The 7875-nt window shown below is 30.6% G+C and overlaps 1 long non-coding RNA gene across 1 annotated transcript; it reads right to left on the reverse strand.

Annotated features, from left to right (window-relative positions):
* Positions 1–259: 259 nt before the first annotated feature.
* On the reverse strand, positions 260–7541 carry LOC141668717 (uncharacterized). The gene is made up of 6 exons (XR_012553165.1): positions 7430–7541; positions 2108–2246; positions 1536–1670; positions 824–873; positions 609–706; positions 260–423 (listed from the first exon to the last, which is right to left on the reverse strand). It is a non-coding gene; the product is annotated as an uncharacterized LOC141668717 (long non-coding RNA).
* Positions 7542–7875: the final 334 nt, after the last annotated feature.

The raw sequence follows: 7875 nt of genomic DNA on the forward strand, positions 1-7875 counted from the left end.
ATAAAAAAGTAGATAAAAATAATAGAAGAATATGCCTATGTTGCAAAGTCCTTGCAAAATATGTTTAGTTTAAGATATTTTATAATTTTTGTTATGACATATGTCATAAACATTTATTTGTTAATTAATGAAGCAGAGTCAAAAATTTCATATATTTCACTTCATATCTCGGATGTGGGTTAGATCCACACTTCATATCCGAATCCGAGTAAAATAGATGAGAGGTGGACAAGTAGAATAGGAGTGCAAGCACACGATGGAGAAGACAACACGAATCAGTCAAGAAAGTCCAGCATAAGAAAGCATCTTAATATACAGTATAGAGAAAAACTAATGCTCTGTAGACATCATATTTTGGAGGGGAAGATGGCACCGAAAATTGTTACCTCACAAACATCATCACGAACAATATATCCATGACCCCTGCAAATATCCGTAAATAAAAAATGGGTTACTAAGATTTGTTTTAAGTACGGTTACTAAGGGTAATGGAAGTCCTTGCTTGACATACTCATCATATGTCTCTAAAGCAGATACGATGTCGAGAAAAATAACTATTCAATTCATCAATAATTCACCAGACCCATAAAAAGAGAACATAAAAATACCTTGATAGATATTATAACCAAACAAAGCTCCAACATCTTAGACCCAAATTTAGACCCAATTGGCTTAAACAAAGATCCAACGGCTTAGACCCAATCGCCTAAAATGAAAAGATCCAACAATTTATACTGAGAAACTAATTTATTAGAGCAATATGAATGTATTTACCACATAATTAGAGTAATATGAAAAGTAAAAGAGCTATGTGTGTATTTACCACTTAATTAAAGAAATAGGAAAAGCCCCAATCTTTGAAACCCTAAATTCCTGCAAATTTAGAAAAGATGTTAGTAACCCTAACCAGAGGTATAGTGTTTGTTTGTGTATTCAAATACCATTTTAATTTTTCGATTCAAAGCTGTGGATTTTCAATTCGGAGACACTACGCCATAGATGGCTTTAACCAACACCAAAAATGTGTTGCTATAGACCCCTAAAAATGTTGCTATAGACAAAAATAGGTCTATTTCAACTCTTTTTTGGTGTTGGATCTAAGGCCATCACTATAGGTATATAACCTTACATGAGTGTCAATCTATAGCAAAATGGCAAAATATGTTACTATAGATATCAATTGCAACAGGATTTTCAAAGTATATCAACACATACTTGGTGTTACAATAGGTATACTAACTAAAAAAAATGGGCCCTACATGTGGGCCCTAACAGGGTATCAATATTCATATTTAATAGTTTTTTGTTTATTTTCTTTAAATTTTCCTAAATATAATAATAAATTGACAAATATTTAAATCCATAATTTAAAACTCAAATTAAATTAAATAAAAATAAAACTCATGAATCATTATAGAGAGATGAATCAAGTTTTATAAAAGCTACATTCAAAATATCATTAAGAACTATATTAAATTCTGTAACATGTACTACAATCTATGTATGTGGTTGTGTATTTGAACACAATTATCAACCTCAGAGAGCTTCAATTGTGGTATTCAGCTTTTACTATAAACTGTCTTGTCCTTGAAAAATATTTTCCTTTTACTCAATAGCCGCTGGCTGCAATTATTTTAGGCCCATTTGACGAAGGTCCTTCCCAAAATCTCCTACGAACCAAAAACAAACAATGCTTAAGTAATTATAGAAAAAAAAATTGGCTTAGTATTATATTGAGGGGATTTTATTCATGGTATTTTGAAATAGTTCATTTTTCCACGTATTAGTTTTTATTGAGGGGTTTGATTGACCAGAACTAGGAATTCATTCCAATTACAAGAATGTTAAGAACTCCAACTCAAACTTTATGATTTGCACATACCAATTTGTCATCTATTGCTAAATCAGTCCACTGCTTAATACTAGTACAAGTCGCCCGTAACAGAATGTAATTATATTCATAAATCAATATGGATCATTTGTTTATGCCATCACAAATGGATTGCACAACAGTCTCTGTTGATTTTGCGATACACAGGAGAATGAACTTGAATTCTCTATTATCTAATATGGATTCAATTATAACTCCAAACTAAATAAAATTTACCTTTTGTTTGAACTGCTAAACAGTTTTTGAGGTATAGTTTTCTTTCCAGCTTTAGGTACATGCACTCTTGTTCCCCATCTTCGCCCTTCCTCTTTCCGTTGCTTTGAATTACCAGTGTATTTCCATCTTCAACAGTGATCTACAACCAAAAATTAAAAGCAGTTCAGCAACTGACATATTCTTGTTTTAGTGAACTGCTAAAATCTGCCACTTTAAGCAACCAAAGAATTAACTAAAATGATAATATTAGTGCAACAGGGTACAATTCCAACATATACTATATTAGAAACTTCATCAAAGGGAATTAAGAGACAGTGTTTGTGCTTAGCCTTAATGAATGTAATTTAAACCTTGATAAATGAAAAATCCAATAAAATAATTAACAAACATTTCTTGAATGTATTTGAGCTAGTTATATAACAAAGGTCAAAATGCCCTCTGGATCTCTTCAGGTTTCCAGTCGGATAGCAGCAACCAACGCGGATAGAATGCCTTCATAATATGACTACCGAAAAGGTGTGTCAAAGTAGTCCTAGAATCAATATTTATGTTAAAACCTTCATCCTGACCTCCAGCGTCTTTCTTAAGCTTCAACTCAAAAGATTGATTTCCGATGAAGATCTTCTCTAGTTTTACATAATAGCGAGATAGTCCAGAAATTTTGAACAATGGTGTCGAAATAGCATTGGAATTCGTTTCTTGTGCAATTTTACCACACGATTGTGATAGTTTCATTTCTAAACCAGGCACCAAACAACAGGAAAGTGCAATATTGGGCTAGACTTTAATCCACCAACAAAATAAACAGGAGTCTGTCTAAATTATGGGACACTTCCAAACTCTATTTATCTGTCTAAAATTTAGCCGCTCAATCTAATTTTTCAGCAGTCCAGCTCATATCAATTTATTTTTTAATTTTAAAAATTTTATAATATTTTTTAAATCATACACATTATGAATATTATCATTAATTTATGAAATTAATTAATTTATGAAAAAGTAATAGTAATACAGGGTGTTATTTTTTATAAAATACTTTAGTGATATCAAGTAATTTTTTTTATTAAATTAATTACAAAAAATATATTCATTTAATTTTAAATAATAATAAAATATTCCAAAATCTATAAATATAAGAATAATTTGTTTATATTTTGGGCTTTCACTTTCCAAGAAACTCTACAAACTATTTTATTCAAATATACTACTTTTAAAGATAAATTTAATTTTAAATTAAAAAAAATATATTCAACCACTTATGACAACACGATCTATATGTTGCAATAGAGAGAGAGTGTTTGAAGAGAGAGTGTACTGAAAGAGTTTGAGATATAAAGAGAGTACTTCTTGTCGAAGTCGGGGGTTTGGGGGGGTCGGTGTTTCAGTTTAGGTGGAAATGTTACTGTCCAAATATTTCATCTAGATAACTGCAATTTTTATCTAGATAACTGCAATTTTTAATTTATATTTTATTTAATAAAATCATTTCTTATATGATTTTATATATATAAAAAATGTCAATATAATATTACCTGTTTCAAAAATGAAATATATTAAATTTATATTTTTTTCATAATATTATATATGACATTTGATAGTCATTAATAATCCTAAATATAATAATAATTCTAAATTTATGAAAGTATAAATACTCTTAAATTGTATTTTTTTTAAAAAATATATTTATTGTAACATGTTACATGTTGTGCAACATTGTCACTTCAATGCAACGCTAGCTTTAGAGCTATTGTAACATTAAATTAGTAGTGTTATAATAGAAAAAATTCATAGCTACTGTAACGAAATGCTTGTAACATTTTTTAATAAGTATTGCATCAGGCCACTTATGGCCTACTGCATCATATATCGTTGAAAGGTTGGTGGGGCATAACATAATCCAAATGGAATTCTATGATATGTAAATGTTCCATATAGACATTTAAAAGTCATTTTTTCCTCGTTATTTGGATGGATGGGAATTTGTAAGAATCATGAATATATATCCAAATAACAGAAAAGAAAATATTTAGCCAACCTTTCAAGTATTTGATCAATAGAAGGGAGAGGAAAATGGTCTTATCTAGTGGCTTTATTCATTTTTTAATAACATGAATATCCATCCAAATAACAGAAAAGAGAATGTTTTTCCAACCTTTCAAGCATATGATCAATAGAAAGGGAAAGGAAAATGGTCTTATCTAGTGGCTTTATTCAATTTTCGATAACCAATGCACATTCGCCACCCTTTCTTCGTTATAGTAGAAATTAACTTATATTTATCATTATTGACCACGGTCATTCCTCCTTTTTTCGGAACCACGTACACAGGGCTAACCCACTTACTATTAGAGATAGGGTAGTTTATAAAACTTTCTTTCTTTTGGACTACCTCCATCGTATTAGGATTAGGTCTTCGTTGAGGTACAATAGAGGAGGTTTGCTCGTCTTCAAGCATTATCTTATGCATGCATAATGATCGATAAAGCCATTAATATCATCAATAGTGTACCTAATGATATTTTTTTGTTATTTCAAAATAAAGATCAACAACTCAATTTGAATGTCATCAAGCTCAGCATTGACAATAACATGATACGAATTACCAGGGCCCATGAAAATATATTTCAATATACAGGATATGGTTTTAGTTCTACCTAAGAAGGCGTGGAACTCTGTGACGCCCTCCAATTCCGGGGTTTGGATTTGGAGGTCACTAACTGATAAACTAAGAAATAATATACACAGCGAAATTAAAATACTATTTATGACCCTTGCATGCATATTGATCGAGCACATATTATAATATGAAATAGAAACTATCACAAACCATCAGTTATTACAACTACAAACCTGATTAGGATAACCTCTACATGAAGTTATGGTAATCCTCAAAAGTATAATAAGTTTTACCAACCAATTCATTGTTATTATTACACTACAAACTAATGTACAAACTACACCAACTCCCAATTCCTACCTGCTGCTACTGGGGTACATGAAACCTAAAGATCCGAGGATGCACCAGAGGCACCCTCTTCCTAGAAGTTTGAAACAAACGAGGCATCTCAAGCCTTCTCTGAAAGATCATCATAATAAAACAAGTATGAGCTATGAAATGCTCAGCAAGCAGTATAAATATGTGCTCCAAAACATAACAATAGTATTATGCTGATAAAGAAAGAACAGCACTGAAGCTAATAGTAAGCTTATGAAACAATAAACAATAATTTTTAGATTGGGAATCACAGTATTCCGGTAGATGCATTATCACATGCTGATCAGCCACTGTGACAGCGCTGGATCATAATTCAAATAATTCAGATCCGAAACACGAGTACTCAAATAAAAACTATATACCGGCCACAACCGACATGTACTTTAATAAAAGGAACACTGTTGCCAAAGGACAAAATTGTATTAACATATTTCAGTTAACACAAAGCCCTAATGTTAGACCGTCCGCCCGGGCCACTTACGCATCTTCGAATAAGACTAAATTTATGTCATAAAGGAATTGAAACAAATATCCTATCATAATCTACTCCCCATTTGATATGGTCCGGAGTAATCTCAACAACTGATGGCGAAATAACTAGAATGATTAGTTATTCGCTAAATATCATTATCAAGTTCCACTGTATAAAGTGAAATAGAATAACATAGTGATCCACTATGTATCCGGAATGAAATTAACATTCTAGTACAACGATTACTAGAATTATTTGTCTCAAATAATCTACGAGTATTCGAAAGTACTGTATCAAAAGGATTTACCTAATAGCAATATCAATCTCAACTATATAATAATTGTCGACTCTGAAATTGGAATAGGACAGCAGTACTTTCCTGGTATGCAAAGATTGAACTTAACTTTTATAACCATGTCTGCCCTCTTGGACTTGATTCTATATATCAAACACATTTGCTTAATAAACCACACAAACTCGAATGACGTCTATACGTCTCAGCGTATACCCGATCATTCATCTAATCAGGGCATTGAAAGCTGTAAACAGATAGCATGCATATCACGTAACATGTAATCACGTTATTCCCATAACATATAGGTTAGATCATTAAAAGGTAGGTCTTGGTATTTTTAAAACTGAAATCGGGTCAAAATAAGGATTTTTCGATAAGAATTCGACTCAGAATGACTCATAAAACAAATGACCCTTTGATATGAGAGGATTTGGGTCTCGAAAGTATTTTTAGTGGAAGCGAAATAATTTTCTGGGTCTAGACACGTTCGTTTCGTATTAAACAGATGAACGGTCTATTAATTATGATTAAAATAAGAATAATTCAATTAATAGTAATTATAAATTGATTTTTAAATACTCAAATATATTTTTAAAAGCTCAAAGATAATTTTTAGGAATTATTTGGCTTAATTATGAATAATTATACTTTATTTTATTATTTATAAATAAAATTAATTGAGTAAATGAATTAATCAATTAATTAAATCCTTAATAATTAATTAAAATAAATTATAAATAGTTAAAACAAATCTGGAATTTCGAAAAAAATACAATTAAATAATTTTTGGAATTTAAAATTAATCCAATTTATTATTATATAATTATCCGAGTTAATTTATGGAATTAAAAATGATTTTAGGAATTTAAAAATTGAATTTTGATTTTTTTTATAAAATAAAATCTGTGCAAACCGATTTTAAGAATTGATTATGGGAAATAAAGATTGAAACCGGGTCAAGGGAATTGAGTACTCGGGTCAGGAAGAACCCTAACAGGTTCGTATGAATGTTGCTGGAAATTCTCGTCGGTGTCGGGAATTTCCACATTCCGGTTGCCGGGGAATTTTTCGGCGAGGCTTTATTCAGTCCAGAACAATCCAATCGAGCCCCATAATCAATAATCCAACATTACAACAGTTCATGGGTTCGTTTACCAGTCGAAAAACGGCGTTAAACCACCTGGAAAACGAAGGTCCGGCCGAAAGTTCATAAAATCCTCTGACCTTAAATTTTTCCGATTCGAAATCCAAACTCAGTGATTCAATAATCAATTCAAGCGTTCAATAGCGGAAATTAAAGCCCCGAAAATCCCTAAACTATTACTGCTAATCTTATCAACAAACAATCAAGAATCAATTCGAAAAAAATAAAAATTCTTATACATAAAACTAAAACTCAATTTTTACTAAATCAAGCACAATCACTGTAATTATATACTCAAATCAGTTGTTTATATCATAACAAAGATGGTCCTAAAATCAAAAAGATCTAACAATCATTAAATAACTAATTTGAAATTCGTCGATTACGACGAACAAGGTTCAAACATAATATAGTACCTTAGAACACGATTTTGGTATCGAATGATTCGTCTCAGTCCAAGCTTTATCACACAATCAAAATCAACAAAATGGCTAGGTGTATCGATTAGAAAATAAGGTTCTTTGAAAGTGGTTCTCGAGATTTATCAAATAAGAGAAGAAGCTGTGTTTATCTCTTTATTTTTGATTTTTATGAAATGATATAGACAAACATTGAGGCGTTTTATACTCAATAATTTATCCTGATAAATCATAAATTGATGTTATTTTTATTTCATAATTTAAAATCACAAGCCCAAAATATTACTTTACAGGGAATTGTTTTTAAAATATAATTAATACATAATTACAATCATTATAATAAAATTCCCCGAAAATTAGGTACACGTTAGAAATAAGAAAATACGGGTTGTTGGGAGAGTCCTGGATTTTTTAAAAATAAATGTACGGATTTTTGTGGGCTT

This window comes from Apium graveolens, chromosome 6 (genome assembly GCF_009905375.1).
Source record: "Apium graveolens cultivar Ventura chromosome 6, ASM990537v1, whole genome shotgun sequence".
NCBI lineage: Eukaryota > Viridiplantae > Streptophyta > Magnoliopsida > Apiales > Apiaceae > Apium > Apium graveolens.